Here is a 20074-nt window from a genome sequence, read left to right on the forward strand (position 1 = left end):
CACCTCTGTTTCCAAGATGGCAGAGGTCTGGAGCACACTGGAGGAGCTCTGGACACCTCCCAGGGGAGGTGCAGGTCAGGGGAGTGGTCACTCCCCTTTCCTTTGTCCAGTTTCGCGCCAGAGCAGGGGCTAAGGGGTCCCTGAACCGGTGTAGACTGGCTTATGCAGAATTGGGCACATCTGTGCCCAACAAAGCATTTCCAGAGGCTGGGGGAGGCTACTCCTCCCCTGCCTTCACACCATTTTCCAAAGGGAGAGGGTGTTACACCCTCTCTCAGAGGAAGTTCTTTGTTCTGCCATCCTGGGCCAGGCCTGGCTGGACCCCAGGAGGGCAGCTGCCTGTCTGAGGGGTTGGCAGCAGCAGCTGCAGTGAAACCCCAGGAAGGGCAGTCTGGCAGTACCAGGGTCTGTGCTACAGACCACTGGGATCATGGAATTGTACCAACAATGCCAGGATGGCATAGAGGGGGCAATTCCATGATCATAGACATGTTACATGGCCATATTCGGAGTTACCATGGTGAAGCTACATATAGGTAGTGACCTATATGTAGTGCACGCGTGTAATGGTGTCCCCGCACTCACAAAGTTCAGGGAATTGGCTCTGAACAATGTGGGGGCACCTTGGCTAGTGCCAGGGTGCCCTCACACTAAGTAACTTTGCACCTAACCTTTACCAGGTAAAGGTTAGACATATAGGTGACTTATAAGTTACTTAAGTGCAGTGTAAAATGGCTGTGAAATAACGTGGACGTTATTTCACTCAGGCTGCAGTGGCAGGCCTGTGTAAGAATTGTCAGAGCTCCCTATGGGTGGCAAAAGAAATGCTGCAGCCCATAGGGATCTCCTGGAACCCCAATACCCTGGGTACCTCAGTACCATATACTAGGGAATTATAAGGGTGTTCCAGTAAGCCAATGTAAATTGGTAAAATTGGTCACTAGCCTGTTAGTGACAATTTAAAAGTAATGAGAGAGCATAACCACTGAGGTTCTGGTTAGCAGAGCCTCAGTGAGACAGTTAGGCACCACACAGGGAACATATACATGCACACCTATGAGCACTGGGGCCCTGTGTGACAGGGTCCCAGTGACACATACATATAGGCCACAAACTTATGAGCACTGGGGTCCTGACCAGCAGGATCCCAGTGACACATAACAAACATACTGAAAACATAGTGTTTTCACTATGAGCACTGAGGCCTGGCTATCAGGATCCCAGTGAGACAGTGAAAACAGTGACAAACACTCTGACATACACTCACAAACAGGCCAAAAGTGGGGGTAACAAGGCTAGAAAGAGGCTACCTTCTCACAGGCCTAGGAAGGCTCTCACCTGAGTCTGAGTGGTAGGGGGAACCCAATCAATAATTGTTTGGATTTTCCCCTGTAGTGGTGCAATCTGTTCCCCACCAACAAGGTGTCCCAGATAAACCACCTTACCCTGCCCTATCTGGCACTTCGAAGCCTTGATAGTGAGGCCTGCCTTTTGCAGGGCCTCCAAAACTTTCCATAGGTGGACCAGGTGATCATCCCAGCTGGAGCTAAAGACAGCTATATCGTCCAAATATGTTGCACTGAAAGCTTCCAGCCCTTGCAGGACTGTGTTCACCAACCTCTGAAAAGTGGCAGGTGCATTTTTCAACCCAAAAGGCATTACAGTAAACTGGTAATGTCCTCCAATGGTTGAAAATGCAGTCTTAGGTTTAGCATCTTCTGACAATTTGATCTGCCAATACCCTGCAGTCAAATCAAAAGTGCTTAGATACTTGGCAGATGCCAGTGTATCTATGAGCTCATCTGCCCTGGGTATAGGGTGAGCATCAGTTTTGGTTACCAAGTTGAGACCTCTATAGTCTACACAAAACCGCATTTCCTTCTTTCCATCTTTGGAATGGGGTTTTGGTACCAGTACCACAGGAGAAGCCCATGGACTGTCAGAGTGTTCAACCACTCCTAGTTCTAACATTTTCTGGACCTCTTGCTTTATGCAGTCCCTGACAAGATCAGGCTGCCTATAGATCTTACTTTTGACAGGTAAACTGTCTCCAGTATCTATAGTGTGCTCACACCAAGAAGTGGTACCTGGCACAGTAGAGAAGAGTTCAGAGAATTGATCTAGGAGATTTATGCAATTGTCTTTCTGCTCAGCAGTAAGACAATCAGCCAAAACTACACCTTCCACAAGAGCATCTTGATCTGTGGAAGAGAAGAGATCAGGTAGAGGATCACTGTCTTCTTCCTGTCCCTCATCAGTTGCCATGAGCAGGGTGAGATCAGCCCTGTCATAGTAGGGTTTCAGGCGGTTGACATGGAGCACCCTAAGGGGACTCCTGGCAGTGCCTAAGTCAACTAAATAGGTGACTTCTCCCTTTTTTTCAACAATTGTGTGGGGTCCACTCCATTTATCTTGGAGTGCTCTTGGGGCCACAGGCTCCAAGACCCACACTTTCTGCCCTGGTTGGTACTGAACCAAAACAGCCTTCTGATCATGCCATTGCTTCTGGAGCTCTTGGCTGGCCTGAAGGTTTTTACTGGCCTTTTTCATGTACTCAGCCATCCTTGATCTGAGGCCAAGTACATAATCCACAATATCCTGCTTAGGAGCTTTTAAAGGTTGTTCCCAACCCTCCTTTACAAGTGTGAGTGGACCCCTAACAGGGTGTCCAAAAAGAAGTTCAAAGTGGCTGAAGCCCACTCCTTTCTGGGGTACCTCCCTGTAGGCAAAAAGGAGGCATGGTAGAAGGATATCCCATCTCCTGCGGAGTTTTTCAGGGAGACCCATAATCATGCCTTTGAGAGTTTTATTAAATCTCTCCACCAGTCCATTTGTTTGTGGATGATAGGGTGTTGTGAACTTGTACGTTACACCACACTCCTTCCACATGGCCTTTAAGTATGCAGACATGAAATTGCTTCCCCTGTCTGATACCACTTCCTTTGGGAAGCCCACCCTGGAAAATATTCCCAGGAGGGCCTTTGCCACTGCAGGTGCTGTAGTGGTCCTTAAAGGAATAGCTTCAGGATATCTTGTGGCATGGTCCACTACCACTAAGATAAACCTATTGCCTGAAGCAGTAGGAGGGTCAAGGGGGCCAACTATGTCAACCCCTACCCTTTCAAAGGGAACCCCAACCACAGGCAGTGGGATAAGGGGTGCCTTTGGGGTGCCACCTGTCTTGCCACTGGCTTGACAGGTTTCACAGGACTTACAAAATTCCTTTGTGTCCTCAGACATCCTAGGCCAATGAAACAATGGAACCAGTCTGTCCCAAGTTTTCATTTGACCCAGGTGCCCAGCTAGGGGAATGTCATGTGCCAGGGTTAGGAGGAACTTTCTGTACTCCTGAGGAATCACTAATCTCCTGGCAGCTCCAGGTTTAGGATCCCTATGCTCGGTGTACAAGAGGTTGTCCTCCCAGTAAACTCTGTGAGAGTCACTGACATCCCCATTAGCCTGTTTGACAGCTTGCTGTCTGAGACCCTCTAATGTGGGACAGGTTTGCTGTGCCACACTCAGCTCCTCTCTGGCAGGCCCCCCTTCACCCAAAAGCTCAGCAGTGTCTGCTTCCAGCTCCTCTGGTGTAGGTTCTGCACAGGGAGGGAATTCTTCTTCCTCAGAAGTTGAATCCACTGTAGAGGGAGGGATAGTAGGAAGTGGTTTGCTTCTACTAGCCCTAGCTTTAGGGAGCACTTGGTCCATTGTTCCAGGATCCAAGCTTCCCTGTCCTTTTTGCTTTTTGGCCTGAGCCCTTGTCAAAGCAAAAATATGCCCTGGGATGCCCAGCATTGCTGCATGGGCCTCCAACTCCACATCTGACCAAGCTGATGTCTCCAAATCATTCCCTAATAGACAGTCTACAGGTAAATCTGAAGCTACCACAACTTTCTTTGGACCAGTAACCCCCCCCCCCAGTTGAGATTAACAACAGCCATGGGGTGGCTAAGTGTGTTGTTGTGAGCATCGGTTACTTGGTACTGGTGACCAAGTAGGTGTTGTTCAGGGTGGACCAGTTTCTCTATGACCATAGTCACACTGGCACCAGTGCCCCTGTAGGCCTGAACCTCAACACCATTTATTAGGGGTAGCTGCTTGTACTTATCCATATTAAGGGGACAAGCAACTAAGGTGGCTAAATCAATAGCCCCCTCAGAGACTAACACAGCCTCTGTGGCCTCCCTAACAAGGCCAACCCCAACTAAGTTACCAATAGTGAGCCCAGCTACTCCCTTGGATTGGCTATTAGTAGGTTTGCTCCCACCACCACTGCTATTAGTAGGGACACTAGGTGTAGCAGTAGGGGTTGTAGTGGTAGGAGGCTTGGTGCCTTTCTTTGGACAACTGGGATCTGTTGTCCAATGGCCTATTATTTTACATAAATAGCACCATGGTTTCTTTTCCTTGTTCTGATTAAAAGAGGATTTGGGCCCACCACCCCCACCAGAGTGTTTTTGTGGGCCTGATGAAGACTCATTTTTAGATTTGTCCCCACCCTTGTCAGAAGACTTACCATCCTTCTTTTTGTTGCCATCTTTGTCACCCCCTGTATGAACTTTTCTGTTCACTCTTGTTCTGACCCATTTGTCTGCATTCTTTCCCAATTCTTGGGGAGAGGTCAGAACAGAGTCCACCAAGTACTGGTGCAACAAATCAGACACACAATTATTAAGAATATGCTCTCTCAGGATCAAGTTATACAGGCTTTCAAAGTCAGTAACCTTACTGCCATGTAACCACCCCTCCAAGGCCTTCACTGAATGGTCAATGAAATCAACCCAGTCTTGTGAAGACTCCTTTTTGGTCTCTCTGAACTTTATCCTGTACTGTTCAGTGGTTAAGCCATAACCATCCAGGAGTGCATTCTTAAGAACTTGGAAATTATTAGCATCATTTTCTTTCACAGTAAGGAGCCTATCCCTACCTTTTCCACTAAATGATAGCCATAGGATAGCAGCCCACTGCCTTTGAGGGACATCCTGTACAACACAGGCCCTCTCAAGTGCAGCAAACCACTTGTTAATGTCATCCCCCTCCTTGTAAGGGGGAACTATCTTGTGCAGATTCCTGGAATCATGCTCTTTTGCAGGATGACTATGGGGAATACTGCTGCTGCCACCATGGGTTTCTAAACCCAGTTTCTGTCTCTCCTTCTCTACTTCTAAAGTCTGTCTATCCAAATCCAGCTGTTGCTTCTTGAGCTTCAGTCTGGTTTGTTCCACTCTCAATCTATTGAGCTCCCTTTCTAATAATCTGTCATCAGGGTGGGTGAGAGGGACATGCCTTGAAACAGAAGTATGGTGAGAATGGACAGAAGGAGACCTGTCCCTTACAGAAGCCACCCTAACAGCTTGGCTAACAGAAACATCACTACCAGTATGGTGAGAATAAATGCTTTTGCTATGATGTGAGACAACACTATTTATATGGTGTGGCTCATCATCATTACCAACTATGCTAGACTGTCTAGTAATGGGCAGGCTAGGAAGTTTCTTTCCTGAATCTTTTCCTGGGGGAGTCCCTGGATCAGATTGAGAACCATTAGCTACTTTTTCACCAGATTGGGCACTTATGGCCTTATCCTGTACTCTAAGCATGTTAATTAACAGTTCTAAGGAAGGATTCTTCCCTACACTCAAACCTCTCTCTATGCAGAGATTCCTTGCTCCTTTCCAGCTAAGGTGATCATATGCAAGTTTGGACAGATCAACATTTTGGCCTGTGCCAGACATTTTTAGAGAGAGTTAAAGTGATAGTAAAAGATAAAAAGTTTGTCAGAGCTTTTAGAAAGACAGAGAAAAAAACTTTTTAAACTTTTTAGAACTTTTTAGAAAGTTAGAAGTACTTTTCAGCACTTAGAAAAGAGTGAAAAGAGGAAATGCAAAACTTTTTGGCTATGTGTATATACACTGACCTTGTTTTGTATATTTTTCTCTTATGAAAAGTACAATGACAAGAGTGGTAAGTAGTCTCAAAGCACTTATCCCACCACTGCACAACCAATGTAGGAGGCTGGACTGGCTTGTAGTGAGTACCAAGGGGTACTTGCACCTTGCACCAGGCCCAGTTATCCCTTATTAGTGTATAGGGTGTCTAGCAGCTTAGGCTGATAGATAACGGTAGCTTAGCAGAGCAGCTTAGGCTGAACTAGGAGACGTGTGAAGCTACTACAGTACCACTTAGTGTCATATGCACAATATCATAAGAAAACACAATACACAGTTATACTAAAAATAAAGGTACTTTATTTTTATTACAATATGCCAAAGTATCTTAGAGTGTACCCTCAGTGAGAGGATAGGAAATATACACAAGATATATATACACAATAGCAAAAATATGCAGTATAGTCTTAGAAAACAGTGCAAACAATGTATAGTTACAATAGGATGCAATGGGGAAACATAGGGATAGGGGCAACACAAACCATATACTCCAAAAGTGGAATGCGAACCACGAATGGACCCCAAACCTATGTGACCTTGTAGAGGGTCGCGGGGACTATTAGAAAATAGTGAGAGTTAGAAAAATAACCCTCCCCAAGACCCTGAAAAGTGAGTGCAAAGTGCACTAAAGTTCCCCTAAGGACAAAGAAGTCGTGTTAGAGGAATAATGCAGGAAAGACACAAACCAGCAATGCAACAACTGTGGATTTCCAATCTAGGGTACCTGTGGAACAAGGGGACCAAGTCCAAAAGTCACAAGCAAGTCGGAGATGGGCAGATGCCCAGGAAATGCCAGCTGCGGTTGCAAAGAAGCTTCTACTGGACAGAAGAAGCTGAGGTTTCTGCAGGAACGAAAAGAGCTAGAGACTTCCCCTTTGGTGGACGGATCCCTCTCGCCGTGGAGAGTCGTGCAGAAGTGTTTTCCCGCCGAAAGAACGCTAACAAGCCTTGCTAGCTGCAAATCGTGCGGTTAGCGTTTTTGGACGCTGCTGAGGCCCAGGAGGGACCAGGAGGTCGCAAATTGGACCAGCAGAGAGAGGGGACGTCGAGCAAGACAAGGAGCCCTCTCTGAAGCCGGTAGCACCCGGAGAAGTGCCAGAAACAGGCACTACGAGGATGCGTGAAACAGTGCTCGCCGAAATTGCACAAAGGAGTCCCACGTCGCCGGAGACCAACTTAGAAAGTCGTGCAATGCAGGTTAGAGTGCCGTGGACCCAGGCTTGGCTGTGCACCAAGGATTTCCGCCGGAAGTGCACAGGGGCCGGAGTAGCTGCAAAGTCGCGGTTCCCAGCAATGCAGCCCAGCGAGGTGAGGCAAGGACTTACCTCCACCAAACTTGGACTGAAGAGTCACTGGACTGTGGGGGTCACTTGGACAGAGTCGCTGGATTCGAGGGACCTCGCTCGTTGTGCTGAGAGGAGACCCAAGGGACCGGTGATGCAGCTTTTTGGTGCCTGCGGTTGCAGGGGGAAGATTCCGTCGACCCACTGGAGATTTCTTCGGAGCTTCTGGTGCAGAGAGGAGGCAGACTACCCCCACAGCATGCACAAGCAGGAAAACAGTCGAGAAGGCGGCAGGATCAGCGTTACAGAGTTGCAGTAGTCGTCTTTGCTACTATGTTGCAGGTTTGCAGGCTTCCAGCGCGGTCAGCAGTCGATTCCTTATCAGAAGGTGAAGAGAGAGATGCAGAGGAACTCGGCTGAGCTCATGCATTCGTTATCTAAAGTTTCCCCAGAGACCCTAAATAGCCAGAAAAGAGGGTTTGGCTACCTAGGAGATAGGATAGGCTAGCAACACCTGAAGGAGCCTATCACAAGGAGTCTCTGACGTCACCTGGTGGCACTGGCCACTCAGAGCAGTCCAGTGTGCCAGCAGCACCTCTGTTTCCAAGATGGCAGAGGTCTGGAGCACACTGGAGGAGCTCTGGACACCTCCCAGGGGAGGTGCAGGTCAGGGGAGTGGTCACTCCCCTTTCCTTTGTCCAGTTTCGTGCCAGAGCAGGGGCTAAGGGGTCCCTGAACCGGTGTAGACTGGCTTATGCAGAATTGGGCACATCTGTGCCCAACAAAGCATTTCCAGAGGCTGGGGGAGGCTACTCCTCCCCTGCCTTCACACCATTTTCCAAAGGGAGAGGGTGTCAAACCCTCTCTCAGAGGAAGTTCTTTGTTCTGCCATCCTGGGCCAGGCCTGGCTGGACCCCAGGAGGGCAGATGCCTGTCTGAGGGGTTGGCAGCAGCAGCAGCTGCAGTGAAACCCCAGGAAGGGCAGTTTGGCAGTACCAGGGTCTACAGCCCACTGGGATCATGGAATTGTACCAACAATGCCAGGATGGCATAGAGGGGGCAATTTCATGATCTTAGACATGTTACATGGCCATATTCGGAGTTACCATTGTGAAGCTACATATAGGTAGTGACCTATATGTAGTGCACGCGTGTAATGGTGTCCCCGCACTCACAAAGTTCAGGGAATTGGCTCTGAACAATGTGGGGGCACCTTGGCTAGTGCCAGGGTGCCCTCACACTAAGTAACTTTGCACCTAACCTTTACCAGGTAAAGGTTAGACATATAGGTGACTTATAAGTTACTTAAGTGCAGTGTAAAATGGCTGTGAAATAACGTGGACGTTATTTCACTCAGGCTGCAGTGGCAGGCCTGTGTAAGAATTGTCAGAGCTCCCTATGGGTGGCAAAAGAAATGCTGCAGCCCATAGGGATCTCCTGGAACCCCAATACCCTGGGTACCTCAGTACCATATACTAGGGAATTATAAGGGTGTTCCAGTAAGCCAATGTAAATTGGTAAAAATGGTCACTAGCCTGTTAGTGACAATTTGGAAAGAAATGAGAGAGCATAACCACTGAGGTTCTGATTAGCAGAGCCTCAGTGAGACAGTTAGTCACTACACAGGTAACACATTCAGGCACACTTATGAGCACTGGGGTCCTGAGTTACCAGGGTCCCAGTGACACATACAACTAAAACAACATACATACAGTACAGTGAAAAATGGGGGTAACATGCCAGGCAAGATGGTACTTTCCTACACTGCCAAGTTCTTAAGTACCTTTGATTTAACAGCAGGTTACTGGCAAATCAAAATGGCACCAGGAGCAGAAGAAAAGACAGCATTCTCTACACCTGATGGGCATTATCAGTTTACTTGTATGCCCTTTGGTTTAAAGAATGCCCCTGCACCTTCCAAAGGTTGGTGAATCAAGTCCTTGCTGGCTTGGAGTCCTTTAGTGCAGCTTATCTTGACGATATTGCTGTCTTTAGCTTCAGCTGGCAGGATCACCTGGTCCACCTGAAGAAGGTTTTGAAGGCTCTGCAAGCAGCAGGCCTCTCTATCAAGGCATCCAAATGCCATATAGGGCAGGGAACTGTGGTTTACTTGGGACACCTTGTAGGTGGAGGCCAAATTCAGCCACTCCAGCCTAAGACCCAGACTATTCTGGACTGGGCAGCTCCAAAAACCCAGACTCAAGTCAGGGCATTCCTTGGCTTGACTGGGTACTACAGGAGGTTTTTGAAGGGATATGGATCCATAGTGACAGCCCTCACAGAACGTACCTCCAAGAAAATGCCCAAGAAGGTAAACTGGACTGTAGAATGCCAACAGGCCTTTGACACCCTGAAACAAGCAATGTGCACAGCACCAGTTCTCAAAGCTCCAGATTACTCCAAGCAGTTCATTGTGCAGACAGATGCCTCTGAACATGGGATAGGGGCAGTTTTGTCCCAAACAAATGATGATGGCCTTGACCAGCCTGTTGCTTTCTTTAGCAGGAGGTTACTCCCCAGGGAGCAGCGTTGGAGTGCCATTTAGAGGGAGGCCTTTGCTGTGGTTTGGTCCCTGATTAAGCTGAGACCATACCTCTTTGGTACTCACTTTGTAGTTCAGACTGACCACAGACCTCTCAGATGGCTGATGCAAATGAAAGGTGAAAATCCAAAACTGTTGAGGTGGTCCATCTCCCTACAGGGAATGGACTTTATAGTGGAACACAGACCTGGGACTGCCCATGCCATTGCAGATGGCCTTTCCAGGTTCTTCCACTAAGAAAATGAAGACTCTCTTGGGAAAGGTTAGTCTCATCCTCTTTCGTTTGGGGGGGGGGGTTGTGTAAGGAAACGCCTCCTTGGCATGGTTACCCTCTGACTTTTTGCCTTTGCTGATGCTAACTTTTGATTTGAAAGTGTGCTGAGGCCTGCTAACCAGGCCCCAGCACCAGTGTTCTTTCCCTAAAACTGTACCTTTGTCTCCGCAATTGGCACACCCTGGCATCCAGGTAAGTCCCTTGTAACTGGTACCCCTGGTACCAAGGGCCCTGATGCCAGGGAAGGTCTCTAAGGGCTGCAGCATGTCTTATGCCACCCTGGGGACCCCTCACTCAGCACAGACATACTGCTTGCCAGCTTGCGTGTGCTGGTGGGGAGAAAATGACTAAGTCGAAATGGCACTCCCCTCAGGGTGCCATGCCAACCTCACACTGCCTATGGCATAGATAAGTCACCCCTCTAGCAGGCCTTACAGCCCTAAGGCAGGGTGCACTGTACCACAGGTGAGGGCATAGGTGCATGAGCACTATGCCCCTACAGTGTCTAAGCAAAACCTTAGACAACATTGTAAGTGCAGGGTAGCCATAAAAGTATATGGTCTGGGAGTCTGTCAAACACGAACTCCACAGCACCATAATGGCTACACTGAAAACTGGGAAGTTTGGTATCAAACTTCTCAGCACAATAAATGCACACTGATGCCAGTGTACATTTTATTGTGAAATACACCCAGAGGGCATCTTAGAGATGCCCCCGAAAACATACCTGACTTCCAGTGTGGGCTGACTAGTTTTGCCAGCCTGCCACACACCAGACATGTTGCTGGCCACATGCGGAGAGTGCCTTTCTCACTCTGTGGCCAGGAACAAAGCCTGTTCTAGGTGGAGGTGCTTCTCACCTCCCCCTGCAGGAACTGTAACACCTAGCAGTGAGCCTCAAAGGCTCACTCCCTTTGTTACAGCGCCACAGGGCATCCCAGCTAGTGGAGATGCCCGCCCCCTCCGGCCACGGCCCCACTTTTGGCGGCAAGGCCGGAGGAGATAATAAAAAAAACAAGGAGGAGTCACTGGCCAGTCAGGACAACCCCTAAGGTGTCCTGAGCTGAGGTGACTCTGACTTTTAGAAATCCTCCATCTTGCAGATGGAGGATTCCCCCAATAGGATTAGGGATTTGCCCCCTCCCCTCAGGGAGGAGGCACAAAGAGGGTGTAGCCACCCTCAGGGCTAGTAGCCATTGGCTACTAACCCCCCAGACCTAAACACCCCCCTAAATTGAGTATTTAGGGGCTCCCAGCACCGAGGAAGATAGATTCCTGCAACCTGAAGAGGAAGAAGGACTGCTGACCTGAAAGCCCTGCAGAGAAGACGGAGACACCAACTGCTTTGGCCCCAGCCCTACCGGCCTGTCTCCCCACTTCGAGAAAAACTGCAACAGCGACGCGCCCCCCAGGGTCCAGCGACCTCTGAAGCCTCAGAGGACTACCCTGCATCTAAAAGGACCAAGAACTCCTGAGGACAGCGGCCCTGTTCCACAATGGCTGAAACTTGCAACAAAGAAACAACTTTTAAAGGACTCCACGTTTCCCGCCGGAAGCGTGAGACTTTCCACTCTGCACCCGACGCCCGCCAGGCTCGACCTGCGGAGAAACAACACTACAGGGAGGACTCCCCGGTGACTGCGAGCCCGTGAGTAGCCAGAGTTGACCCCCCTGAGCCCCCACAGCGATGCCTGCAGAGGGAATCCAAAGGCTCCCCCTGAGCGCGACTGCCTGCTTCAAAGAACCCGACGCCTGGTAAAGACACTGCACCCGCAGCCCCCAGGACCTGAAGGATTCTACCTCCAGTGCAGAAGTGACCCCCAGGTGGCCCTCTCCCTTGCCCAGGTGGTGGCTACCCCGAGGAGCCCCCCCCCGGCCTGCCTGCTTCGCTGAAGAGACCCCTGGGTCTCCCATTGAAACCAATTGCAAACCCGACGCCTGTTTGCACTCTGCACCCGGCCGCCCCTGTGCCGCTGAGGGTGTACTTTTGTGCTGACTTGTGTCCCCCCCCCCGGTGCTTACCTGCTGCAGACTAGAACCGGGGCACCCCTTCTCCATTGAAGCCTATGCGTTTTGGGCACTACTTTGACCTCTGCACCTGACCGGCTCTGAGCTGCTGGTGTGGTAACTTTGGGGTTGCCCTGAACCCCCAACGGAGGGCTACCTTGGACCCAGCTTTGAACCCTGTAGGTGTTCTACTTACCTGCAAAACTAACCAATACTTACTTCCCCCAGGAACTGTTGAAAATTGCACTGCGTCTAGTTTTAAAATAGCTTATTGCCATTTTTGCCAAAACTGTACAAGATATTGTGTTGATTCAAAGTTCCTAAGATACCTGCGTGAAATACCTTTCATTTGAAGTATTACTTGTAAATCTTGAACCTGTGGTTCTTAAAATAAACTAAGAAAAATGAGATTTTTCTATATAAAAACCTATTGGCCTGGAATTGTCTTTGAGTGTGTGTTCCTCATTTATTGCCTGTGGGTGTACAACAAATGCTTAACACTACCCTCTGATAAGCCTACTGCTCGACCACACCACCACAAAATAGAGCATTAGAATTATCCCTTTTTGCCACTATCTTACCTCTAAGGGGAACCCTTGGACTCTGTGCATGCTATTTCTTACTTTGAAATAGTACATACAGAGCCAACTTCCTACAGTATTGTCTCTAAGATATTTTTGGTACTGTGTCACCCAAATCAATACCTTTCTTTTTGGTAACACTGAGCTTTGCATGCCTCCTAGTGCAGCCTAAGCTGCTCTGCTATAGCTACCTCTATACCTCTAGTTCAGCCTAAGCTGCTAGAACACTACTACCTTCACTAACAAGGGATAACTGGACCTGGTGTAAGGTGTAAGTACCCAAGGTACCCACTACAAACCAGGCCAGCCTCCTCCACTTCCCACTACCACACCCTCTTCCTCCACTCCCAAACCTTCACCCTCTTCCCGCCCCAGTGTCCCTAAAAAGCTTTTCCTCTCCACCCTTGACCGCTTCCCTGCCCCTCCCCCCCGCCATCCTTCACTTTGGGCCAGGGTAGGCAGAACCCAGGCCAGAACCTCAGCCACAAAGTCCACGGCCACTGTAGTTTTGGCAGCTACTGCAGGTGTGAGAGGCTCTAAGGAGATATCCGTCAGCACTGGCAGTGTGCCTGCACCAGCTGGCGAGGGCAAGAAGGGATCCCCATCTACCAAGGGCAAGGAGGCACCACCAGATGGCAAAGAGGCACCACCAGCTGCAAAGAGCAAGGAGGCACCACCAGCTGGCAAGGTAAGAAGGCACCACCAGCTGGCAAGGGCAAGCAGACACCACCAGCTACTAAGGGCAAGCAGACACCACCAGCTGGCAAAAGCAAGGAGGCACCACCAGCTGGCAAGGGCAAGGAGGCACCACCAGCTGGCAAGGGCAAGAAGGGACCACCAGCTGGCAAGGGCAAGAAGGGACCGCCAGCTGCCAAGGGCAAAGACAAAGGGCTGGCCACTGCAGGCAGGTGGATAGGGGGCCTGGTGCTGGAGCTGGATCTCAGCACACAACACCAACCATGGCACTTCAGCCGTCCGAGGCTGCAGGGGAAGGGCTGGAGCCTCCCCCCACCACTGCCAGCACCGCCACCAGCACTGCCAGCTGCAGCGCTATCTGCACCACTTCCAGTAGCAGCAGCCCCAGTGGGCGGCCGTCCGAGGCTGCAGGGGAAGGGCTGGAGCCTCCACCCACCACTGCCAGCACCGCCACCAGCCGCGCAACCAGCACCGCCATCTACAGCGCCACCTGCACCATTGTCAGCATCACTGTCAGCAGCAGCAGCCCCAGTGGGCAGCCGTCCGAGGTTGCAGGTGAAGGGCTGGAGCCTCCCCACACCACTGCCAGCACCGGCACTACCAACACTGTGCAGCCGTAACTGCTGGCGGATGGACTGTAGTCCTGCCTTCATGGAGTGTCATGCATCCTGCCCACTGCAGATCTCGTGGGTCTGACACACAGGTGAGGGGATGTGACCTGGCACTCCCCAAGTGCTGCATCACTGGGCACAAAGTCCCCTCCAGAACCAGTGGAAGAAAGCATCCACTCACCCCCTCCTTGCCAGGATGAAGCACACTGGGCACAAAGCCCCCTCCAGAACCAGTGGAAGAAGGCATCCACTCACCCCCTCCTTGCCAGGATGAAGCACACTGGGCACAAAGCCCCCTCCAGAACCAGTGCAGAAGCCACCCACTTGAGAGACTGTGGCCTTGCACTCCCCAGGACCAAGCAGTGGGCAAACAACCCACTTGAGAGGCCGTGTGTAGGAAGGTAGCCTCTTTCTAGCCTTGTTACCCCCACTTTTGGCCTGTTTGTGAGTATATGTCAGGGAGTTTTTACTGTCTCACTGGGATCCTGCTAGCTAGGACTCCAGTGCTCATAGTGAAAACCCTATTTGTCTGTGTGTTTTATCTGTATCACTGGGACCCTGCAAGCCAGGGCCCCAGTGCTCATAGGTTGTGGCCTAAATGTGTTTCCTGTGTGGTGCCTAACTGTGTCACTGAGGCTCTGCTAACCAGAACCTCAGTGCTTATGCTCTCTCTCCTTTTAAAATTGTCACTGCAGGCTAGTGACCATTTTCACCAATTCTGATTGGCACACTGGAACACCCTTATAATTCCCTAGTATATGGTACCTAGGTACCCAGGGTATTGAGGTTCCAGGAGATCCCTATGGGCTGCAGCATTTCTTTTGCCACCCATAGGGAGCTCAGACAATTCTCACACAGGACTGCCACTGCAGCCTGAGTGAAAAAACGTCCAAGTTATCAGAGACCCCTCCTAATAGGTGCTTACCTAGGTGGCCAATACTCCTCTGAGGGCTATTTAGGGTCCCTCCTGTGGGGTTATCTTCAGATAACAAATGCAAGAGCTCACCAGAGCTCCTCTGCATCTCTCTCTTCGACTTCTGCCAAAGATTGACCGCTGACTGCTCCAGGACACCTGCAAAACCGCAGCAAAGTAGCAAGACGACTACCAGCAACATCGTAGCTCCTAATCCTGCCGGCTTTCTTGACTATTTCCTGGTGGTGCATGCTCTGAGGGCTGTCTTCCTTCACCCTGCACTGGAAGTCAAGAAGAAATCTCCCATGGGTCGACGGAATCTTCCCCCTGCTAACGTAGGCACCAAACTTCTGCTTCACCGATCCTCTGGGTCCCCTCTCATGTCAACGAGCATGGTCCCTGGAACACAGGAGCTGGATCCAAGTGACCCCCGACAGTCCAGTGGTCCTTCTGTCCATATTTCGTGGAGGTAAGTCCTTGTCTCCCCACGCCAGACAGTAATCCTGTGTACTGCGTGAACTGCAGCTGCTAGAGCTTCTGTGCACTTTTGCAAGGAATCCTTGGTGCACTGCATAGCCCAGGTCCCCAGCACTCCATCCTGCATTGCTCAACTCGCTGAGCTGACCACAGAGTTCGTGGGACCCTCTCTTGTAGTGTTGAGACGACCGCCGTGCTCAGATTTCTTGAACGCCTGTTCAAGTGCTTCCGCAGGTGCGTCCACTTCTGTGTAGGCTCTCTCTGCTGCTGAGCGCCCCCTCCGTCTCCTCCTCCAAGGAGCGACCTCCTGGTCCTTCCTGGGCCCAGGCAGCACCCTTTTTCTTCAACCACGACCTTTGCAGCTAGCAAAGCTTGTTTGTGGTCTTTCTGCAGGGAAACAATTCTGCATCCTCGGTGGGACATCTTCCGTGCAAAGGAGAAGTTCCTTACAGAATCTTCAGCTTCTTCCACACAGAGGCAGCCATTTTGCACCTTCATCCAGGATTTAGTGGGCTCCTGCCCACTTTTGTGGCTCTTGGACTTGGTCCCCTTCCTTTACAGGTCCGCAGGTCCAGGAATCCGTCTTCAGTGCTTTGCAGTCAGTTGTTGTCTTTGCAGAATCTCCTATCACGACTTTAGTGTGTTTCTGGGGAAGTAAGGTAACTTTACTCCTACTTTTCAGGGTATTGGGGTGGGGTATCTTGGACACCCTTAGGGGGTGATTTTAACCTTGGCGGACGGCGGAGGCCGTCCGCCAAGGTACCGCCGTGAAATGACCGCACCGCGGTCAAAAGACCGCGGCGGCCATTTAAACATTTCCGCTGGGCCGGCGGGCGCTCTCCGAAAGAGCGCCCGCCGGCCCAGCAGAAATGCCCCTGCAACGAGGACGCCGGCTCAGAATTGAGCCGGCGTAGTTGCAGGGGTGCGACGGGTGCAGTTGCACCCGTCGCGTATTTCAGTGTCTGCAAAGCAGACACTGAAATACTTTGTGGGGCCCTATTACGGGGGCCCCTGCAGTGCCCATGCCATTGGCATGGGCACTGCAGGGGCCCCCAGGGGCCCCGCGGCACCCCCTACCGCCATCCTGTTCATGGCGGGTTTCCCTCAATGAACAGGATGGCGGTAGGGGGTGTCTGAATCCCCATGGCGGCGGAGCGCGCTCCGCCGCCATGGAGGATTCAATGGGGCAGCGGTAAACCGGCGGGAGACCGCCGGTTTACCCTTTCTGACCGTGGCTGAACCGCCGCGGTCAGAATGCCCTCGGGAGCACCGCCAGCCTGTTGGCGGTGCTCCCGTGGTCGGTGACCCTGGCGGTCACCGGCCGCCAGGGTCAGAATGACCCCCTTAGTGTTTTCTTACACTCCCAGCGACCCTCTACACACTACACTAGGCCTGGGATCCCTACGTGGTTTGCATTCCACTTTCTTAGTATATGGTTTGTGTTGCCCCTAGGCCTATTGCATCCTATTGTATTCTACAGTGTTTGCACCACTTTTCTAACTGGTTACTTGCCTGATTTTGGTTTGTGTGTATATTTTGTGTATTTTACTTACCTCCTAAGGGAGTATATCCTCTGAGATATTTTTGCACAATGTCACTAAAATAAAGTACCTTTATTTTTAGTAACTCTGAGTATTATGATTCGTATGATATAGTGCTATATGATATAAGTGGTATAGTAGGAGCTTTGCATGTCTCCTAGTTCAGCCTAAGCTGCTCTGCTATAGCTACCGCTATCAGCCTAAGCTGCTAGAACACTACTAATCTACTAATAAGGGATAACTGGACCTGGCACAAGGTGTGAGTACCATCAGGTACCCACTATAAGCCAGGCCAGCCTCCTACACCGTGACCTTGCACTCCCCAGGACCAAGCAGTGGGCATGTAGCCCCCTCAAGGAGCAGTGACGTTCTACCATCTTCTGGCTGAGGTGTCCCCCCTTCCCCGTCCCCCTGAGGTGCATGTGTATTTTCGACCTGATGCCCATGCAGTGTTCTCTCTGTATTGAGGCACGAGTCAAGTGGGGCCTTGGTCTATGTGATATGGCCCTGTGGCCCACAGACATTATGGATTAGGCAGTGTCCCTCCATTTGTATATACTGTTTTCATTTTGAATCACAAATTTCTAGTGTTGTATCTTATTACACTCAATTTAATGAATTCTTTTTTTCCTTGCATTATTCCTGAGGGGTAAGGGGCGGATATGAAAACAAGTTACTTACCTGTAACTACAGTTATCCAGTATTGGTATCTTTCATAAATTCACATGCTTGAATCATCCCCGTCGTCGAAGTGGGAGTCCCACGGTACATATAATAGCAATAATTAACAAATAAAAATGTTTTTCTATAGGCTATAATGGAAACACCAGCCACTCATATAGCCTATCTAAGTCCTTTTGTGACAAGGACCCAAACCTGCCTGCTGGCCAATCAGGCACCAGCACCCTCTAGAACACTCTCCAGAGAAGCTCCTTCACTCAGATTTTCTAGCACGAGAGTGAAAAGATTATGACCTGAGAGGAAATGCGAGCGTCTAAGGGGAGGAGGGTGGGTCGCATGTAAATTTATGAAAGATACCAATACTGGATAACTGTAGTTACAGGTAAGTAACTTGTTTTCTTATCCAGTATTGGATCTTTCATAAATTCACATGCTTGAATCTGAATAGCCAGCAGTACTGATGATAAACGTTATACTCGCAGTGGATGGAGGGTGTGAGCATAGAAATCCTCTAAAACATAACTAGCTCATAAATCTTGTATTATGAACTTAAAACAAATATATATACATATACACATACATACGCACATATTTATACATATATATATATATATATATATATATATTTACATATATACGTACATATATATATATACATATATACACACATATACCTTAAATATCCATATATATATATATATATATATATATATATATATATATATATATATATATATATATATAGATATAACAGCAAGTCAAACTATATTGCATAGCAATTAGACTATTGCATATAAAATAGTTTCTACACAATAAGGAAAGGTCTCAACTTAATGAAAGAGATGACGTAAAACAGCTTGTCCAACTAGAGAGTCAGTTCTCTGCGACGACTCCAAATAATAGTGCAGCGAAAAAGGAGTGCGTAGTCTTCCATGTCGCAGCTTGACATATTTTATCCAGGGCAATACCCTGAAACAAAGCAGCCGATGTGGAAACTGCTCTCCTGGAGTGGGCTCTCGGGCGCCTAGTCAACGTTTTTTCCTGCTTTGGTGTGACAAAACTGAATTGTAGAAGCAATCTACCGGGCTATGGTGGCCTTGGTGACCCCTGTTCCTTGTCGTCCAAGAGAATAAGATACCAAGAGCTGATCTGATTTCCTGATTTGTTTGGTACTTTGGAGGTAAAATTTGAGGCATCTCTTGATGTCCAAAGAATGCAGAGTTTTTTCTGCGATTGTAGATGGGTTTTGGAAAAAAGTTCGTAGTATCACAGGCTCACTAAGGTGAAATGAAGATGGCACTTTAGGAATGTACCTGGGGTTGGTCCTGAGCACAACAAAGTCATCCGAAAAAAACAGAAAAGGTTCATTAGTAATAAAAGCCTGTATATCACTGACTCTCCTGGTGGAAGTGAGAGCAAGCAGGGTTGCCACCTTCCATGTGATGTACTTGAGTTCAGCTCTGTGAATAGGTTCGAAAGGAGCTTTCATTAGCTGAGACAGGACTATATTCAAATGCCACTCTGGCATAGGTGGAAGCACCGGAGGGAAAGTGCGAAAGAAGCCTTTCATGAACTGTTTAATAATTCTGGATGAGCCGAGTGAGGGCATATCAGCAGAGCGCCTATAAGAGGCTATAGCTGCCAAATTAATCTTGATGGATGCATGGCATAGACCAGCCTTTAAGAGTGTGAGAAGGTACAAGAGAATTTGTTCCGGCTTATTCTGTAAAGGGTGGAATTTGTTCTAAGAACACCAAACACAAAATCTCTTCCATTTGAGCTTGTACTTCTTAGTTGTACTGTCCGCTCGTGCCCTAGATAAAATCCGTCTGCATTCCTGATCAATGTTCATACCCTGAAACTCTCGGAACTCAGGAGCCAAGCATGCAATTGAAGTGATGTTGGATCGGGATAAAGAATTTGACCCTGATTCTTCGTGAGAAGGTCGTGGTTGCAGGGAAGGCGCATAGGATTGGCCACAGACAGGAGCAGAAGCTCCGTGTACCAGTACTGTCTGGGCCATCTGGGCGCTATGAGAATGATCCTGCAGCACTCGGACTTCATCTTCCTGAGGAGACTGAGGATCAACGGGATGGGGGAAAAGCGTAGGCAAAGATCCCGGACCATCTTATCAAAAGAGCATTTCCCCACGACCCCAGGAGTGGGTATCGACTGGCGTAGAACTGGCATATGGCGTTCAGATTGGTGGCAAACAAGTCTAGGATCGGTTGAACCCAGCGTTGGAAGATGCCGTTGAGTATCTTCTGGCTGAGTTCCCACTCGTGGCAGCTGTCGTCCGTCCTGCTGAGAGAATCCGATAGGGCTTTGTTGACCCCTGGCAGGTGCTCCACCCTGAGGCGAATATTGTGCAGTGTGAGCCAGTCCCAAAGAGACTGAGCTTCCCTTGAGAGGGAGAGGGATCTTGTTCCTTCCTGCTTATTGATATAAAACATACTTGTTGTGTTGTCCGTCCTGACCAACACTGATAGCCCTGCAATGCGTAGAAGAAAAGCCTTGAGCGTG

This window comes from Pleurodeles waltl, chromosome 7 (assembly GCF_031143425.1).
Source record: "Pleurodeles waltl isolate 20211129_DDA chromosome 7, aPleWal1.hap1.20221129, whole genome shotgun sequence".
Taxonomy (NCBI): domain Eukaryota; kingdom Metazoa; phylum Chordata; class Amphibia; order Caudata; family Salamandridae; genus Pleurodeles; species Pleurodeles waltl.